At 38.3% G+C, this 20,652-nt stretch overlaps 1 protein-coding gene across 50 annotated transcripts in view; it reads left to right on the top strand.

Moving 5' to 3' along the window:
* Nucleotides 1–20,652, top strand: part of Ptprd (protein tyrosine phosphatase receptor type D) — a 2,152,432-nt gene that overhangs the window by 1,749,388 nt on the left and 382,392 nt on the right. Inside the window, exon 1 of one of the 50 annotated variants that reach the window (XM_029539519.1) lies at nucleotides 11,485–11,554. The exons of 48 other annotated variants lie outside the window; for them this stretch is intronic. The gene's annotated coding sequence lies outside the window, so the exon portion shown is untranslated. Of the gene's footprint in view, nucleotides 1–11,484; nucleotides 11,555–20,652 lie in introns of those variants that run through there. One more of the 50 variants, XM_029539516.1, reaches the window with a different exon arrangement.

The raw sequence follows: 20,652 nt of genomic DNA, 5'->3' as shown, positions 1-20,652 counted from the left end.
CTCTCTCTCTCTCTCTCTCTCTCTCTCTCTCTCTCTCTCTCTCTCTCTCTCTCTGTGTGTGTGTGTGTGTGTGTGTGTGTGTGTGTGTGTCTGTGTGTGTGTCTTCTCTTTGTCTCTCTCATTTTGATGTTCAGGTGATGCTGACTTCATAGAAGGGGTTGTAGAAGTCAGATGTGGTATGGGGTAATGGGTTTGGATCTGATAAGAAGGGTCCTGGTGGAAGCCGAGAAATCAGCTCCAAAGCAAGCAGGTGGCAGGTGGTCAGAATAGTCCCGGGCTGTGGACAATGTGGGTTGGGGCCAGATCTTAGGATAGTGGAGGGTGCACAGAAGGGAGCTTCAGACGGACTCACTGAACTAGACCTTAAAGAAGAATGTGCAGCTTCTTGCTGGGGTTGGATGTAGTATACATTATATTTTGTTGATAGCCACATGGTACTATTTTATATAAATCCCCTCTCAACCCCCCCCACATCTCCTTTACTACTTTGTATCCTCTTCTAAAATTAATACTATTATTGAAACCCCCAAATTCCATTAGTGCTGACTGTATGCGACTTGGATGAGGGCCTTTACTGGGGTGTGGAGAATCTTACTTTAGACACATCCCTAATGAATTGTTACTTTCCTTCCCTCAGAGGTATCAGTTGTCATTAGCTCCTCAGGTAGGGATGGGACTGTGGGAGCCCGCTCCTTATCCATGCTAGAATGTTGGCTGGTTTGATAGTGTGCAAGCAGCTCCAGCTACTGCGTATTGAGGTGTGTTAATGGTTACCTCCTGCCCTGAAGACAGCATTTCGTAGCTTTCCTCTCCATTACCGTGCTTCCATTTTTTGAACCTCCTTCCCTTAACACTTCCTGAGCCCCGAGTTAGAGGATGTTGATATAGATGGGTTATCTATGGGTGAGCACCCACAAGTACTAATTCTTAGAACTTTAATGAACCCCTGTAAAATGAATCTTCTTGACAAAGCTTGAGAGCTGTATAAATTCATTGTATAAACGTAGCAAGTTAGAAGGCAGTTTGATGACATGAATGTGAAACATATCCAGTATCCCCTCCTAAGGCTTATAATTGCCTCCTAGCTAAGGACTTTTGGCAACATTTTCAGTACTTTATAAGAAATGCCCCATGGAGAGAAGGCCTCTGATCCAATCAGAGAGTCATTGCCTATATCTATAATAGCTGTTATTTCACTGTTGCACCAGTGAGCACATCTTGTCTGGGGCAGGGGTAACTATTTTTGCACTCAGAATCAAGCATTAGGATAGACCTTTGGTGTCTATTCTCCTCCAGCCACCTACAAAGCACCTTCTAGCACTATGAAATTAACCAGACATGAAGAGGGAGAGTTTCCTGGTCAGGTTGAGGTTTTTGTTTTTTTTGTTTTTTTTTTTTTTAATGCATTGTAACCAACACACATGATGTCTTTGGCCATAGGGTCTCTGCCCTTTACTTATGGTGTAGAATCAAGAACAATGGCAATACACTGTGCTATTTCAAGTGCATCTGGTGTCTTCTTGCCCAGTAAATACTAGTGGGTATCCTGAGATACACTAATATTTTCATTTAATCACCCATATTATCCTGGAAATAGCATTGTCCACCCATGAAGAGTAACTCTGTTCAAACTCTTTTATATATATATTATAATATATTATAAATAAATAGCTTAAAGTCTTTTAATACTTTTAGTGGTTTTAAAAAATTGGGACCAAATAGCAATAACAGCTGTGTTTGTTCCGCATCATACAGTTATTTGAAGATTTGTGAGACTTGGCCTTCTTGATCTTTTGAGTTGCAGTAATTCATATTCCTTGTAAAAAAAAAAAATTAAGGGTAAAATTTCTTTTCTACTTTAGTTACTGTATTTCCTTTGAGATGGGAATGATACACAAAATGGGCCTCTCCTCGTTTTTTAGTAATTCAAGACCATGCTCTTAATGGCTCTCAGCTGGAATGAACATTGCATCACTGGGTAACTTTTACAAACAGCAGAGAACTGGGACTCATCTTCAGATATTTTGGCTGGAAAAGTCTGCAGCATAGCCTCAACAGCTGAACTGAGGAACAAAGACCAACCCAATTGCCCCTTTCAATCCTGGCCTCACAAAAACGGTGCCAGTTCTAATAAATGTGTTTTTGAGTTTGTATGGAGAGTTTTTGTATGTACTGTTCTATAATATTCAAATAACTTTAGTGTTCATTCAAGCAATGTGGTAAGATATTTCCCTAAATCTCTTACATAGACTATTATTTATGTTTAGCCTAACTTAATGAATTCATATCATTTTTTGTTGAAATATAGAGTGTGAAGGTAGCATATTAGCTCATGCTAGATCAAAGCCCAGTATTTTCTCTTTCAATCTAGAGAAAGAATATTCTGTGTGTTCCAACTCCTTCACAATAAAATAGCTCTTGAAAATAGCCCCATTGCTTGACTATTTTGTTGATTTCTTTTGCCTGATTAAAGGTAGAGTATCACAAAATACTTTGTTTACAGTATTTATTTATACCTAGATGAGGAAGTGATGCTTAGAGAAGCTGTCTAACCCTTTCCTGTATCATAGAAGGGAGAGTCTTGTTTCTGGTTGGATGGCTAAGACTCTGCCCCTTCCCTTTATAGCACAGTCTTATTATATATTATAGTAACTTCTTATTCCTATGTAGGAATCTGTCCCAGTATTGAAAACTTGAAGCAATGCTTTCTATTTTACGGTCCTCTGAGTTACACATACAGGAGTACATGAGCCTTTGCCCTGAGGCTGTTGTCAAGATGTCCGTAGAGCTGAAGCCATCTGAAGGCCTGACTAAGGGATATTGGCTTCTAGTCACTCATTTGGCTACTGACCAAAGTGACCTCTGGATCATTCATGTGGTCACTGTCAGTGATGCATTCATCAGTATCTTAGGCTCTTCAGAGACTGTCTAATCTTTAGCCTTTGGAAGCTACTAAGAGAGATAGAGAGTGAAGGGACCGGGAAAGATAATGAGTGGGATGGGAACATGTGATGTCTGTGTTAGAAGAAGTTGTCAGATCTGGCTTTTACTGGGACTAGAGTTATATTTGCTGTTGGTTATATATGAGATTAAGAGTACAAAATATTAAGCCGGGTGTGGTGGCGCACGCCTTTAATCCCAGCACTCGGGAGGCAGAGGCAGGCGGATTTCTGAGTTCAAGGCCAGTCTGGTCTACAAAGTGAATTCCAGGACAGCCAAGGTTATACAGAGAAACCCTGTCTGGAAAAAAAAAGTACAAAATATTTTATAAATACTTCTTTAAGTGTGTGTGTTCATGTGTGCATGTGTGATTTTAAACATTGACTGGGCCAATGGATACACAGATGAGCACATGTAGAGGCAAGCAGTGGTGCCTTCCACTGATCACTTTCTCCCTTAATCCCTTGTAATAGGACCTGCCATTGACCCAGAAGCTTGCCATTGTTCCTTGGCTGGCTGGCCAGTGGGCTCTCAGGGTCTTCTGTTGCTTTTACCCATTGTGCTATCTGCTCAGTCCAGGATATGTCTTTACATTCACAGTATGTGTTTGTATCCTGCATAGAATCTAGAAATGGCAGAAATCACATATTTAGCTAAAAGAACATGTACTTATTACTTTCTGGTATTAAAGAAATTTGATAACATTGTGTCTAACTGATCTATTGAACTGTAATTCTAAAATTAATATGGAGCACGACAACATGCTGGTTGATAAATAGGTGATATATGCAGACAGAGTTTTAACTTACATATGCTCATGTCCAGTCATAAAGGTGTTTGACAATTACCGGATTGCATATTAATTTATGCATCACCTAAACCTCGTCTCCACCAAAAGGATCATTATTTTGAGTATTCCATAATGGTTGGTATTTTTAGTGCCAGACTCATGATCCCTAAAATCTTAATGCCTGCATTCCAGATGTTTTTAATCTCTAAACTGTCAGGGTGTTACTGGGAACATAAGGTAAATGCCTTGAAGCAAAACAATAATGTGTTTTTAATGAAGAGGCCTTTCTGTGTTGTTGAAATCTGAATCAAGAGGTTCCCTCTCTTGCACGGCTTTTCATACCACTCTTTGTAGGCGAACATATGGCTCACATCACAGTGAAATATGTAAACTAGGGAGAATAAGAATAAGAAGAGGAAAACCCTGCTCCATGCATGTGTCACATCTGATGTAAGGCCACATGTACAGTTTTCATATTGGACAAAAACTTCAGTGCAGCCATGAAGTAACCTTGGGATCAAGGCTCCTTCGTGTGTCTGTGTGTCTTAAGTACTGCATATGGTTTCACAATTTTCAAGTAATTAACACTCACTTCACTCTTAATATTTGCATTTCCTTATTAAGAAACAATCTCCCAATAATTCTTAATGAAAGCCTGAAATGGTGATATTTAGAAAGCATTAGCTTTCTGGAAGCAAATTACCAGGGGAAATGGTTTGGTCTTGAATTTTCCATATTTAATATGCTAATAGGAAGAATTTAAAAAAAAACAGAAAAATGTCTTTTGTGGAATAAATGTGATTACTTGTCTTTGTGCACGTGGCCTCACTCTTAATTTTTGCTTGATGTGTTGGATGTTCCCTTGTAGAAAATATTGTCCTTCAAGGTAAATAATTCTAAAAATAGTTATAGTTTTCTCTTTTCAAATGCTTTCCTTTCAGTTGTACTATCTCTTATTTTTCTGTACGAAACTGGTATTCAAAACAATGTGTTTTAATCTTGTGCATACATTATACACATGTACTAGTATGTGATTTTTGTTATTATTTGAAGTGAGATTGGTTATGGTAGACTGGGCTGGCTCTATGTGCCTATAAAAGAGGTGGGAGCTAGCACGTCTTTTCTTGAGAAACTCCCTCCTTTGAAGCCATTTTGGCCAACAATCCAGGATGTGTGATTGACGGTGCTGCTGGAATGGTTTTGTAAGGGGGTTTGGCTGCTGAACACACCTAACGTCTAATTGACTACCAACTTGGAGCAGTGTACATAACTGGAAATGTTGGTACCCAGTTGGGAGGGGCCTTCTCATCTGCTATTGAAGGGACTGGGCCAGGCACAGTTCAGGACCCTTGTTTCCAGGCACTCTGCACTTTTATCTTACCTTTTGGAGACCAGCTTTTGTGAGGAAGTGCCGAATTGGATCACACATCTATATAGCTGTATCTCTGGGCACATAAACATTTCTCCCTGCTATAAAGAAAGACATTTTTCCTATGGGTTAACTGGAAAAAAAGGAGGTGGAGAAAGTGCTTTTAATTTCAAGGGTCAGAAGTTAGGAGAAAGCCCATAAATATTTCTCATCCTGAGCATTATGATGTGCATTAGGCCATGAGTTTTGAGAGAGGGTTTCCTTCAAAGGCACCCACGTCTCTGGTGGCAGGATGTCTGTGCTGTTTCTTTCCTCCATGCCACGGGAGGTTGACAAGGAGCAAGGATTTAATTTAAGGATGCCTTTTAGAAAAACTCTACAAATTAGATTAAATTACAAAATAATAAAGGCTGTATATTAAACCCTATCAAAATCGAGGGCTTCCTGTGTGGTTTGCACACATCATGAACCTGATATCTGCAGCTTCATGAATATAATCCGGACAAAACCGATGTTTATTTATGCTTTGTACGTGAAACAATTCCCAAAGCTAGTCAAGTTTTATTATTCAAACACAAATCTCCATTGTTCCAAGGAAGATGAGATAGGATACAGTTCCGTACCAAGAATGGTTACTGAGAACTACACTGACACAATCAATTCAGTGGAGAACTATTCCTATAATGGTTATTTACAGTGCACATACTGAGGTTTTTAGGCAGTTTGTACATGTGCCCCCTGCATGTCTTTAGTTTAGACATTGAAGCAGACAGGCTTTCATATTCTAGTCTCTTCTCACCATCTTCCCCAATAGCTATTTTTAATGCACCTAAATTCAGCATTCAAGTTGACTTGACCATCTGTGGTTCATGCGCTGATGCTGCCTGAGGGGATTTGGTTTACAGCTCACCAGGGAAGAAAAGGATAATGGACTGTGTTTTTACTCTTCGGGACCTTTGCAAGTGTAGTTAAACTGAAACTTAATAATCTCCTGTTCGTTTACTCTCTGTTTGACTGTGCTCTCCTCGGCATTCACCCTCATTCCACTCCTGTCTTTGATTGACTCTGTTTCTTTTATCTTTCTTGGGCCAGGATTACTATTCACAGTATGATTACACTTTAAAATTCTCTGTGCCAGTGGTCTTTACAGTCGGTAATTAGCTGTATGCTTTTAGGACTGTAGTACCTTCCAGAATGTGTTTGATGGCTCTGAGTTCTTTTAACCTTTGCCCCGCGTGCTTTCAGTTGCAGCATTGGGTGTAAAGCCCATGGAGGGGCCTCTGTGCTTAGATTTTTCTTCTTGTGATTATTCTCTCCATCCATAGTTTTTGTAAAAAGGAATAGACTGTGACATGTAATTTGATGAAAAGAGACATTCAAAGAAATTTTATAATTGATTGTGGAATAAGAAGTCTGTTCTAAGGTTGTACTATACAGTATAATTTCCTAGGTTGTTCCTTATTTAACCACTACTTTTGGTAGCTTTATTCTTTTTGCTGGAGTATCTTAGTCTCTTTATATGGCAGAAGTATAACAAGTTATTTCCTGTCCTGTCAAAGCATAGCCATCACCTAGATGCCTAATTAGAATAACATGGGCAGCTATATCTACCTCCTTTTAAATAGAGTTGTTTAGCTAAGCTTTTAGATGGCTGCTTTTTAGGCAAATGAATGTCATTGACTTTTATTTTAAAATTTCTTACATGCAGCTTTATATCATAGTATGACAGAAGAGATGCTTGAACCATTGTCATAGCTCAAATTATAAATCTTTCAGTGACAATCACTATTAAAGGCTAAATGATTATTAAGTAAAATATAAGATCAATTTAATATGTGCTAGGTAGAATTTTCTAGAAGCAAAGTAGAAAAGTTCAGGCTTAAAAATATTCAGCTAGTCACCTCACAGGTAGAGAACAAAAAAGACACAGGTTTGTCTTAGTTTCTTTTCCATTGCTGTAGTAAAAATACTACCATAAAAATAAATTCAGGGAGTAGGGTTTATTTTTGCTTATAATTCCAGAGAGATAGAAGCCATCAGGCAGGAAAGGCATGATGGGAGGAGGAGGAGGAAATAGGCTGCTTACCTTGTATCCACTCTCAGGAAGTTGGGGCCAGCCTATAACCCCACACATCCCACCTGCAGTGATGTACTTCCACCAGTCTTTCAAAGATTCCATAACCTTCCCACTTACCACCACCAAATGGTGAACAAGTGTTAAAACACTTGAGCCTGTGGGGGACATTTCTCTTTCAAACCCCAGCAGATAAGCTTTGACCATGCAACTTTGTACACAGAGTATTAGCATATAAGTCTTTGGGAGTTAAACCATGGTGTATGAGAATAAAAATACTGGAATGATGCCATGAACTCATGTTTCAGCTGAATGGAAAAGTTATTCTGAGACTGAGGAAGAAAAGATGCAGTGCTCTTCGGAGGAAGATTTATTACTGTGACCAGGAGAGAACGTTGAACAGATGTTTTCCTTCCTGAACAAGAAGGTAGAAGATTGATGGGTATGAAAGAGCAGAAAGACATGGGCATCAGAAAGAGGTGGGGGAAGCTGGAGAAGTGATTGCAGAGGGGCTCTGATAAGGAATAGAGAGATTTGGAGAGAATGGAGAGAATAAAGGCAAATTATAGAAGTCATGGATATATAACTGTGGAAATGTGACAATGCAAAAAATGTGATGTAAATGTTATAATGTTAGCATTTCTGAGATATAGACGATCATATAGTTCTTTGAAAATGATGAGGGAGGTGAAGGGGAGGAAAGCCCAAACCTAAACAAACCCACCAAGCCAACAACAACAACAACAACAACAACAACAACAAGGAACCCAACCCAAATCCAACAATTGAAAGACTTCACTGTGATCTTTAATATTTCTTGATTAGATGGTTGAAAAGAGCTTATGCTTTTTCAGGGAAATTGATTTAGAAGGAGATTCCTGCTTACAACATGTATCTATTTGTGTCTTTATCACTTTCTTGCAAGTGTTTGGAGAACAGAAAAACAAAACAACATCATTAAAATATTAAATTGGTAGTTAGATTTTAATCTACTAAAATTTAGCAAAACTATTTTTATATTTAATCTTAGAATTAAAATGAACTGGTCTTTAAAAAGTTTCATGTTTTTTTAAGCATGTGTACATGTATGTCTACTTGTGGGGATGTGTGCGCAGGTAAGCTACCCACTAATGTGGGTATTGGAAGCTAAGCTCAGGTCCTTTGCAAGACCAGTATGTGGTCTTAATCACTGAGTCATCTCTCTAATGCCCAAATGAAGTGCTTATGAAAAGTGATTTAATAACAATAATCAGCTAACATTCAATGGACGTTTCCTTATTCCCATGTATTGTTCTCATTAACTGTCTCCTGAAGAAAACAACTCCCAGAATAGAAGATGAAATATTTCTCATTTGTTTATCATCATCTTTATCATTCAGTGGGAGGGAAGAGAATGCACATGCTTGTTTTAGTGGAACTGCTTTTTTTTTTTTTAATTGTCTTTTAGGAAGGTGATGTCATTGGGCTTCCTTTTTGTTGAGGTTTGCCCCCTGTATCCCTAAGTTCATAGCGGGATGATTAATTTTATTGAAGGACTTCTTTGCACAGAACTTGCTAGTGTCTTTTTTTAAAAAAAAAATCTTGTTTCTGTACATGTATGCACGCACCACATGTACCCAGTAGGAAGAGTCTCCTTTCATCATGTGGGAACTGGACACATGGACCTTAGGTTGTCAGGTGACAAGTGTCACTACCTGTTATAAATCTTAGCCAGCCTCAAAATGGCATTCACTTGGACACATTTTCTTAGCAAAGGAATATTTACCTTTTTTTTTTTTACCTATTAAAATTACAACCAATATATGTTTACTATGTAGAAATTAATTTTATTAACTTTTCCCAAATATGTGTAGTTATGCACACAATTCATAATAATTTTAACAGCCAGAATACTCTCAGGAAGATGCAAGGTTGGTATATAGCATAGAGTGAATACTTCAAAGTATTTAACTTGACAGTAGATCTTGTATTATTTTTTCTCAAAATGAAAATATAATTTTTCTCCTTGATACAAAGCAGATCGTTTAGATGAGGTCAATTTAAAACTTAAGAACCCTAGAAACAAACAAACAAGCAAACAAAAAGCCGGGCGTGGTGGCGCACACCTTTGATCCCAGCACTCAGGAGGCAGAGTCAGAGGCAGGCGGATTTCTGAGTTACAGGCCAGCCTGGTCTACAAAGTGAGTTCCAGGACAGCCAGGGCTACACAGAGAAACCCTGTCTCAAAAAAAAAAAAAAAGGAAAGAAAGAAAAAAAAAAAAGAACCCCAGAAACCTAAACATTGTAGACTTACAGAAAATTATTCTGTACTTAGTGACATTTGAATGGTAATTTTTAATTATAGATTTATTTAATATCTGTCAATACTATCAGTTTGCTTGTTCTGCTTTAACAAAATACCACACACTGGGTAGTTTAATGACAGAAATTTATTGTCTTAGTACAAGAGACATTCTTTGTCACAAATTAGAATCACCCAAGTAGTTGTCCTCACCTGAAGAATTTTCCTGATTTCCATGATGGCTGTGGGAAGACCCATCCTATTGTGGATGGCGGCAGCCTATATCAAAAGCCGATTTCAGAGAGGGCAGTTTCCTGAGCCTATTGCTGACTTAGCCTTCCCTCTTCTGTTGTTGCTGCCCTGCTGATACCTTTCCTGGCAGTAGCTCTCCGAGCTTGCAATCATGGGATGAGACTAGTGGCTTTCCAAGAACTTTCAGGGCTCCTGGCCCCAGATTGGGACCACTGAGGCATTCCGCCCTGTGGACTGAGTAACTGCCTATTGTTGCCCTCCAGCAAGAGACAGACAGCTATTCTGGGACTACTAAGTATGTTGAGAAACCCAGCCTCCACTACTGAGTTTTCAGCATTTCAGTAGCGATTTGACTGTTGTTGCAATTTTAAAGCTCATTTAATAAGTATCCTTTCTTCTCCCACCTTTCTCCCTCTTCTCTGTCTCCCTCCTTCCCATGTGCCCACCCCCAATGCTCTTGATTCTATACATTTGGAAAACCCCTTACAAGATATTCCTTCTAGAGATTGAGGGAAGAATCCATTTGCACTTTACTCAGTAGATGGCTACTGGACTCAGGGCTCTTCTCGCCCACTGTCTGCTTTCTCTTTTCTTTAGGCATTTTTGTCTAATGCTCCTCTTCTTTTGAAATATTAAGGACCAAGAAACCCAAATGAATCATTTTAACTTAGTTACCCCTGTGAAAACCCCTGTATCTTAATAAGCCCAACTCTGAGATACTGGGGGGTTTAAATATCAACATGAATTGTGGGGGCATAGTTCATTAAAATCAACAGTCCTGCTTGTCTTTTTTCTCAATAGTGGTTTAGGGAGTTAGCTAGGATTTCCAGTTAGAGTAGACATATCTGAGAAGTCTGTCTGCTGGGCCTTTTAGAGAAATACTGGCTGTAATTTCTTCTCTGGACCTCAGGTTTCTTAACTGAACAACGCGATACATCTTTAATGGAGAGCCCTTTGGGAGATTAATTAGCCTTAAGGCAGACATTCCTGTACTGTGTTAAAAATGACTTGAAATCAAGCTTCTGTTTCATGCCAGTTCTAAATGTTTCAGAAGGCAATTTTTCTTGTGGCCTTCTCTAAGACGGAAAACAAATGCTGGTTGAAGCACATCCTCAAACATCTTACGTGAGCTTCATAAATACTGGCTGTTAAGTGAGGAAATGCTTTTCTGCGCACATTTTATCAACTGTAATATTGTTGGTCCCATTGGTTGTTGTTGTTGTTGTTGTTACTTCTCTGAGACTTCCTGAAATCTACAAACAATTCACTCAAGCATTGCTCCAGGCTATTTATTATATTTTTCTTCAATAGCATAGTGAGGTTTGGTCCACAGGTCAATACGGTTTTTTTTTTGTTTGTTTGTTTGTTTGTTTTTAATGACAACACGTACATATCCTTGTTTACATATTACATATTACATATTACATATAGTGTCAGATCCTTTTACCCTGAACACCCAGGGACATTGAGCCTTAATGCTCCATGGCATATGTGATGTGACATGAATTAGCTTTCCTGTGCATCTAGAATGGTTCTAGCTTTGTGTCAGCCTTGGGAGAATTCAGAAGTGACATTCAAATCAAGCAGATTGTGTCATGGAACCCGACTTGAGAAAGGCAGGCTGAGTTTTCCCTTGGATTTATTTACAAGGGACTGATGTTTCTCTCCAAAGCCCTATTGTGTCATCGATTTGAATGTGCTCTGTTTGCTCACTGGTGTCCACAGAGGGAGGGGGCAGGGAGGGGACAGGGTGGGGGCAGGGGCCGTTTCAGTTCACACAGATGGACTTTGAAGCATGGCAGTGTCCGCAACTTTGTCTAGAGCCTTCCAGAAACAGATAATGACAAGGTAAGAAGAGCAGCCTTCAGCGTTAGCAGCAGAGTACGTCTGGAGGGTGAGAACTCCACATTACATAGCAGTTGCCAGGTGTTCTCCAAAGACACAGATCCTAGAGAAAGCAGAAGTGTGGAGTGCCCTGCTGGACTAATGGGGTTAGATGTCATCAGCACTGTGACTGTAACTTGAATGTGCGTGTATGTTGATTTAGTATTATCAAGTTCACTAGCATTCCTGTGTTTTGGTTGTGGTTTGGTTCATTTTAGGTAAAAGATGCAAGTTTCCTTGTAAAATGCACAAACTCAAGAGTTCCTAACTTCAGTTCTATCCCCAATTTTCCTGTAGATGGTTTGCTATTTACTTCCTATTTTGATTAAACCTATTACATGCACCTGGTAAACTTTAATACTTTCTGAATATGTTTTGAATATCTTTCTGATTTTTATGCTTATAGTTAAAATGCCTTGTTCTCAAATCAAGATTCTGCATATTCTTCAACATCTTTGTCTTTTCTGAACCTTTTCTTGAGCTTTTTCTGACCATTGAAACAGTATTTTCTTCCATAGTTACTGTGGTGACTTGTTAATACTGTGTACTCCTATTTCCAAACTAGAAAATTGATTAGTAACATTTCATGGGCTCTATCATTTTTAGGTTTGACATAACATAAAAGCTCTACAGGGTTAATCTTCAATGAATACTCATTTACAGATCTTTTCGAACTACATATAATTCTATAGTTTTTAGCTTAAATAAGCTTCTTAAAATGTTTTGTTTACAGAATATATGAAATTTGTGCTGTTTGTTCTTTGGAATATATTGTTTTATTTAATTTTCATTTCTTTCTTTTTTATTTGATATTTACTTTACTTACATCTCAAATGTTTTCCCCTTTCCAGATCTCCCCTTCAGAAACCACCTATCCCACCACCACCCCCTGCCTCTATGAGGGTGCTCCTGCACCCACCCACCACCCCCTGCCAGCTCCTCATCCCAGCATTTCCCTACACTGGGGCATAGCAAACCCTCAGGCCCAAGGGTCTCTCCTCCCACTGATGTCCAACAAGGCCATCCTCTGCCACATATGCGGCCGGAGTCATGGGTCCCTCCATGTGTATTCTTTGGTTTGTGGTCCAGTCCCTGGGAGCTCCAGGGGGTCTGGCCAGTTGACACTGTTGCCTTTGGGATATATTGTATGCTGGTAAGAGTGTGCCTTGGTGCACATGTGAAAAATCAGAGGACATGTTGCAGAAGTATGGTGTGTGTGTGTGTGTGTGTTCCTTCAAAGAGGGGAGGGAGGAAAGGAGGAAGAGAGCAAGAATTCTAATTGATTTTACTTCCTCCTCCTTACCCTATTTATTATTGGTGTACAGAGATTCCTTTTATTTTCATATATTAATTTTATAACATGCCACTGTGCTGATTGTATATATCAGCATTTTCTCAGAATTTTCTTGGGTTTCTTACCTATAGCATCAGATCATCTATAAATCAGAATTCTGTGACTTCTTCCCTGCCTGTTTGTGTGCCTTTGATGTCCTTTTGTTCTTATTATTCCAGCTAAGCGTCTCAGTACTATAATGGATAAGAGTGCTGAACTTGTACAGCTTTGTTTCTGACTTTAGTGGAGATTTTTTCTCATCTCCCTTATACTTTAATGTTGGCTCTAGGTTTGTTGGATACCACCTTTGTTTTTCTTTTCTTGGGATGTTTCTTTAGTTCCAAGTATCTTTAGGACTTTTGTCCCCTGAGTTCATTTATGTAGTTTTATTTTTAAAATGTTGAACTACACTATAATTTCTATAAAACATTTACTTATGTAATATCTTACTAATTAAATTATTTAGGGTTAATTCATCAGATAGGTATTGATAAGCAGTTCTTAAAAACTACCTTCTTCTCATTAGATATTTTAAATTTTGGTTGATTGACTTACTTGGTTTATGAATTTGCCCCACTTTATTCGTTCTAGTATTAATGAACATTTTAATATTCATTTTTTGTACCATTAAGAAATAATAGCAGCTTTTACTGTTAGGGTATAAACTTAACAAACCTTTAGGTATGGTAGGATTGTCTTTACTTGCTAATACAGAAGCTGTTTTGTAGGAAGGTTTTACCAATTTACACTTCCAGGAGCAGGGCATGAACATTTGTGTCTTCTATGCTTGGGTAACAGTGCTGTTTTACTTATTGTAATTTTCCTATTGGTTGTGTACTAACTGTTTTCATTGTGATACTTTGCTTTTCCCCATCAACAAACGGTGATACTCTGAGTGGCCATTAATATAATGTCTTTTATAAAATGCTTAGTGCTTTTGTCCTTACTGCCTACTAAAATATAGGCCTTCCCTGCCCATCCACTCAGGAGAGCACCAAACAGGTGGTAGACATATGTTTCGAAAATATTTCTACTCTGTGGATGCCCTTCTTAAAATGAGGCCTTTGATGAACAGATCTTTTTAACTTTATTGAATTGTAATTCATCAGTTATTGTCACTTTGCCTTTTATTCATAAATCTTGACTAGCTTCAGAGTAAATTTATTCTGTATTATTTTTTTCAAGATATCCTTTATCTTGTGTATTTATGCACCTTATCCATAGACACATGGTGTGAAATAAGAGGTCAACATTTATTTTCATTTATACAATTACCTATTGTATCCAGCACCACTGATTCAAAAATTGTCATTTCCACTTTATACCAGTGCTAGAATGCATTTTCTCCTATCTTATGATTTTATATTAAACCAATACTTTTTCTTCAGTTTGTTACAAACACTATAATTTCTGTTTGTGAACTTTGTTAACTTCTGTTACATTGATTCCTTGACACTGTTATAAGTTGTTTTAAAATTGTGAGCCTATCGACTTTTCTAAACTTGTTGAATAATTTCAGTTATGATTGGGTATCCTCACATTTTCAAAGTAGTTCAGTTGATTTGCTGTGATCTAAGTACAGGGATATATAATATGGTCTCCAATAATATTGGTCTGAGGAACACACATACAGGAAAATGCCATTTTTTAAAAAATTTGAGTATGAATGATCCTGATTATTAATCAACCTTAATGGTGAGATTTTTCCCTGGTCAGAAACCTCTTAAGGAAATGCATTTAAAGTTATGCTGAACATTTCCTTTCAATACCACATGGCAAGATCAATTGCTTCAGGTAGGCCATCAGAACAGAGAAGCATGCAATGTGGTTTTTAGTCAATGGCTAAGGATATGTGAAGACATTTCACTGTGTCTGAGCTACGGGACAGAAAATATCCAGAATGGAGGCTAGGTGATCGTGGTGTGCCTTTAATCCCAGCACTTGGGAGGCAGAGGCAGGCAGATTTCTGAGTTCGAGGCCAGCCTGGTCTACAAAGTGAGTTCCAGGACATCTAGGGCTATACAGAGAAACCCTGTCTCGAAAAAAGAAGATATCCAGAATGGAAGTAAATAGTTCCGAGTGAGTTCCACGTTACTAATTTTCATAACAGAATAATATGCTGTACTTTAAACATCCAAAGCAGGCAGCCTTAATTTTATTAGCTGTTATCCAACAGACAAATGAATTTATCTGCAACCGTCAGAAGCCTATTTACTGTAGCTGGCTAAATATACGTAAGAAAACATACTGATCTATCTTTGTTTTATTGTGGATAAGGTTAAAAAAAAAAAGAAAGAAAGAAAGAAATAAAAACAAGATAAAACAAAACCCTTGCTTCCTTTCTATTTTTGCCGTTTAACATCATAAACCTTTGTAACTTGACACACTAATCTTTATATTTGTCTTCATAACTCAACAAATGAGCTCAGCTAGGCATTTGGAGTGTGGTGTCTGTTCTCAGCACATTTTGACTGGATCTTCCGGTGACACTGACCACTATGAGATGCTATAGGGTGGTTTATCTTCCTCCAACAATGTCTCTTGCTCTGGCCCCTGCTCGGTAGCCTGGGATTATCTACATGGAAATAGATCATTTGGTTCCCTCAGATCAGCAAATGTAAAGTCTTTCTTGGAAGTTATTGAGCACAGGGTGTTGCTACCTAAAGAACAGGGTCACTTCTGCTTCCTTACCTTTGCAAAGGCTGGGATAAGTCCAATCCAGAGAGGGGAGATCTTATTTGAGCTGTACTCTGGCAATTATCTCACAGCTGGACCTGGTTTGTAAATCTTAAAAAGAAGGTGTTTGTTTTTTTTTTTAATATTGAAAAAAATCTTGTTTTCTAATTGTCTGAATTCCAGTTTATTATTGAATATCCACATCATTACTATCATTACAAGGTTTAAAAACTTTGTAAAGAGAGAAAGAAATAAAAACAAAACACAATAAAGCGTTTCTTTGATATATACCACTGTAGAAATTTAAAACCATTATAAGTGTAGAAAGCCTTTCCGGAATCAGAGATTTAGAAGTATGAACAGAGGTCTGATCTGCCCACCAGTTCTTTGTACATGAAAGGTTATTTTTTCCATTTGCGATTTTTTTTTTCCAGGACACAAATGAGAACTAACACCAGGAACCTTGCTTTTCAAGTAAAATTCTAAAGTGTGTTAAACTTCTCCATGGGAGTTTTCAGGGAGGGAAAAATGTTTTTCAGTCCATGTTGCTATCGGGAAAACAGGCAAGAGTCATGCACCCCTCAAAAAGCAGCACATTATTACTCATTGTCTTAAGGAGGCTGAAGAAGAGGAGGCTAGTGAGCAGTGGGTTTTGGAGAATGTATCAGGACTCAAGTCTCTATAGTGGACCACAGTGGCTGTGTCTTAAGTACATGATTTAGGGTAGAAGAGCCAAGGGCATTTACATCCATACCTCGCTGTTGGGAAGACCATCTGAAAGTCTAAATGCAAACTAGAATCCAGTGTCTTCATGGGCATTTTAAAAGAAATCCATCTCTCCACTGCGCCCTGACCCACTGTGTGATCTGGGTACACTTTGCTTTCCCAGATTACCAAGTCATTTTTCTCCCAAGGCAGTCTGACCTTAGTTACCACATGACCTGTCCCTAAGCCTCTAGGCATTTTGCCATATGTATCTTAGGCAGCACAGTTGTTCATTCTTTCTTCCATGTTGGGGCTTACCTGCTTTTTCCTGAGGATCCTGGTCAGAGCACAGACCCCTATCTAAACTTCCTCTGTCCATCGCTCGTGTATTATCTTCCCAAACCCAGCTCTCCCTTTATGCCCTTTTTCTTGTTTTGTTTTCTGGCTTTGGGGATTGAATTTGGGTCTCTAACATGCTAGGGAAATACCCAGACACTTCACTGCTCACACACTTGCTCCTCTCTTTTATATTGCTCCTTTGCTCCCATCTCTTCCCAGTACACTGTTGCAGGCTCAGAGCACCCACTGTTCTGTGTATTAATACATGACTCTTACACCAGTCTACTCCTGCCTTGTATTCAGGTTTTTTTTTTTCTTTCTGGAAACAAAAGAACAACATTAGTCATTTTAAAAACAAAACCCAGTTGTGTGTAGTTTAGTGTTGATGGATTATACTGATAAGAAAAAAAGGACAATTGTTTGAAACCTCAAACAATACCAATGTCTTTTTAATCTTGTGCATTACATCATGTGGACAGTGGTTGCTGCATAGACATAGAGCCTTTAGTTGTCACAGTAAGCATTTGAATCCTAAAGGGATTGGTGGGTAGGTCAGTCCTAATGCTCATTTTTGCCTATGGCCATCAAATATATATGAAAAAAATATAGCTACAATATGCCTATGGCTACAGGTCCCACTGGCTCATTTTGTGTCTTAGAAAAATATAGAATTTATCTTTCTATTTTTAAAATAACCTTCAAATTAATCTATTTCTTAGTATATTAAGAGTGTGTAAGATAAAGGATATATCTTCATTATCTATTTTTATCATGCTGTATTTGTAAGTAAAATATAGATATTACTCATCTATGGTGTGTATGCAATAAAGTTACAAGCTTGCAAGTGGCAGAATCCACTAAAATGAGTCATTTGACTGTAGTCAGACTTGCACTTGGAAGAAGTATGCATTTTCAAATTTTCAGGGGGCCAATGTGATCATTGCCTCCATATCCATGATTAGAAATATTGTAAAACGTTAAGAGACTCTGTAGTATGAACACTATGCAAGCCACAAAAGGAAGTGACATTTTAATTTGGGGTTTGATCTTACAGCACATGATAAGCCCCACCCCATCATTGCACACCTGCCTTACACATTCCTGCCAAGCTCCCTGGACTTGCTCCTGTTTTTGTTCTTTGCCTGCCCAGTGCACTTCCAAGTGAGATGTGAGGCCTGGATCCAACCATAGAGTTTAGCTGGTGTCATTGACATTTCATTTTCTTTTAGTTATGTGACTATTCATTTTACAACTGGCATCTTGAAAGTTTGGTATTGAGAAAGTTACTGCAGCTCATTTATTAGTATGCATTTGGTGACTTTAAACTCCTTTTTTGATATCTGTACTGTGTGTTTCATTAAAAGAATTTTATGGGAGCACAATAAAAGTAACAATATTTTACAAAGCTTATTTTGTGGAGGTCTTGAGTATATATTTTTTTCAAAACGAATCTGTGGGAAAATATTTTTATCATTGCTTGTCTGACAAATCTTGCTGTGGGAAATGCATAGTGCTTTTATTGCTTTAGGAAATTTTAGTGCTTTATTATCAAATCACTTTATAATGCCAACTGCTTCTGAAAAATAACCATTGTGTGTCTTCATTTTTTCTTTCATTATGGCCATGTTGCCCTCAGCAACTTTAGACTAAAGTGAGTTTTGTCTGGCATCTTTCCTCCTGGAAAAGCATCAACATTTGGGTGTATTTACCTTCATATCCACCCGTATTCTCTTCCTTAGCTAGCTTGTCTTTGTGCTAAATTTTAAAAGGAAAACAATCCTTTAAAAACATTGATGGCAATATATAAAAGTGGGTATTCCTTGAGGTGTACGTGCATTTTTGCATTTTGTTCCTTCATTTACTAGGTATGAGAATTTAAAGTCTACTTCTAGTTGACCCGTTCTATTAAGCACATCTTCTAAGCTCTTTCAGTCTAAAAGATACAAGTGCCTGATGATGTACCATGAAAGAAACAACAGTCCTTTCTTTGGAGCTTCTTTGTTTCTGGAGTGAATGTTCACTGAGGATCTCTTTGTAGGTCTAGGCCAAGGACTCTTGTGCAGATCTATTCAGTAGCTCTTCCTAGATTTCCTTCATCCCCTTCTGTGCAACTTCCAGAAATTTGTTTTCTCCTGTTCAAAATTAGTATAATCTTATTTGAGGTAGGGTTAGAGAAGATAGAAGGACATATTGTGCTAGGAAAAATACTGAGTGCCTGCAGACCCTCTTAGGCTAGCCAGACACATATCACTAGGTGCCTGATTTCATTAAGTCCTTTTGGATTATTTATTGTCTGTTAGGTGAGGTTGTTGATGAAGTCTATGAATTTTTTTCCTTATTTTTACCTCTCTATGGTTTCACTGAAGGTGAGAGGGAATAACTAACTTGTGAAATCAACATCCATCATATAACAATGAAATGTATGCTGGTAGGAGGCCAGAGCCTTTGAAGTTCTGATTTAAGAATTTTCCTCTCTCCCTGTCATTACTTTGCTCCTCTTTGTGTTTGTGGCCATTTACTTGATGTTACAACAGAAAGAGGAGTTCCTCCACTGCCTGTGCTCTCAGTAGCATATTCCAGGTAGATTGAGCATTCATTACAACATGACTGGGGAAACAGACACATGAGATTCCACTTCCTCAGCCTGTCCTGATGTCCCCTCACCATTCTACCTAATCTGTAGTCCTTAATAAAACCAATCCTGGCAACTGAGTCATTTCTTCCTTGGGGCTGCAGTATCCCTGTGAAAGGGGGAAAGGCTTTTCTTCAAGGACATGCATCATGTCCTTGTGTGCTGAATTCCACAGTTCTGCTATTTTATTTAATGATACTATTCATGCACCCAGTCTTGTAGACTACATTTTCTATGAGTCAACTCATGTTGATCAATCTTGAAGACAAAAAGGGAAGTTTGAGAGCAATCTATAATTCTGATGGATATACTTCTAGATATGATTGACTGAAAATTAAGACCAATTGGAAATACCTTACATTTGTGCCTTTAGAGCTGTTCTATAAAGTAGGTCCTTAAAATTCCCAATCCTACCATTTATTTTCCCTCCTTGATCATTGTCCTAGGACAGAGATTCCTAGTTGTGCTGACATTTTTGACTTGGTTATTCATTAGTATGGGGGTTTTCCTATCCAGTAATGTACATTTAGCATTATTTCTGATTTCTTCCTCTTACAAAACATTAGCCCTCCTATTCATTAATGTTATTATTGCAAAGAATGTATTTAGAAACTGCCAGATATTCACAGGAAAGAGGGCAACATTACTTTTAGCTGAAAGCCATTGTCCAGAGTTTTGATACAAATATCTATTTAAAGAAGCAGGAGTAGGCTGAATTAGTTTCTTTTGAGGTCCAATAATAAAGTGTTTAAACTGATTAAATTGGAGAAGGCAGGTGGATCATTTGATGATGTACGTCCGTTCAATTCCAAGTGCTGCCTGATTGTAACCTTAGACCTGGGAGTCAGAAAGAAGCTGATTTGGGGGGACTTGCAGACTAGCCAGCATAGCATTTTGGTGTTGTACAGGTTAGTGGAAGACCTGGTTTAGAGAATACGAGGTGAATGATGCTTGTGGAATGGAAATGACAAATTCTTATGGTATGGGAACTCAAGGAAATGACACGAAGTTGATCTATGGACTGTATGTGTGCACATACATGGGCATGTGTGCACATCCCACATCCACATGAATAAATACACAAATAAAATGCCTGAAAAAGTGGGCATTTTGGCTTATGTCTATAATCCCACAATTTGGAGGTTAAGTCAGGAGAATCATTTTCAAATGATTGAGGCCAGACTGGCTACAAAGTAAATTCTGTACCATTCTGCACTAGAGTAAGACCTTGTTTCAGACCACACATTTACACACACACACACACACACACACACACACACACACACACATGCACACACACACATACACACACATATACACACTCACACACACTCACACACACACATACACACACACATACACATACACACACACACA

Source organism: Mus pahari, chromosome 6 (genome assembly GCF_900095145.1).
Source record: "Mus pahari chromosome 6, PAHARI_EIJ_v1.1, whole genome shotgun sequence".
NCBI classification, from domain to species: domain Eukaryota; kingdom Metazoa; phylum Chordata; class Mammalia; order Rodentia; family Muridae; genus Mus; species Mus pahari.
This window is presented reverse-complemented; position numbering and strand designations above follow the sequence as displayed.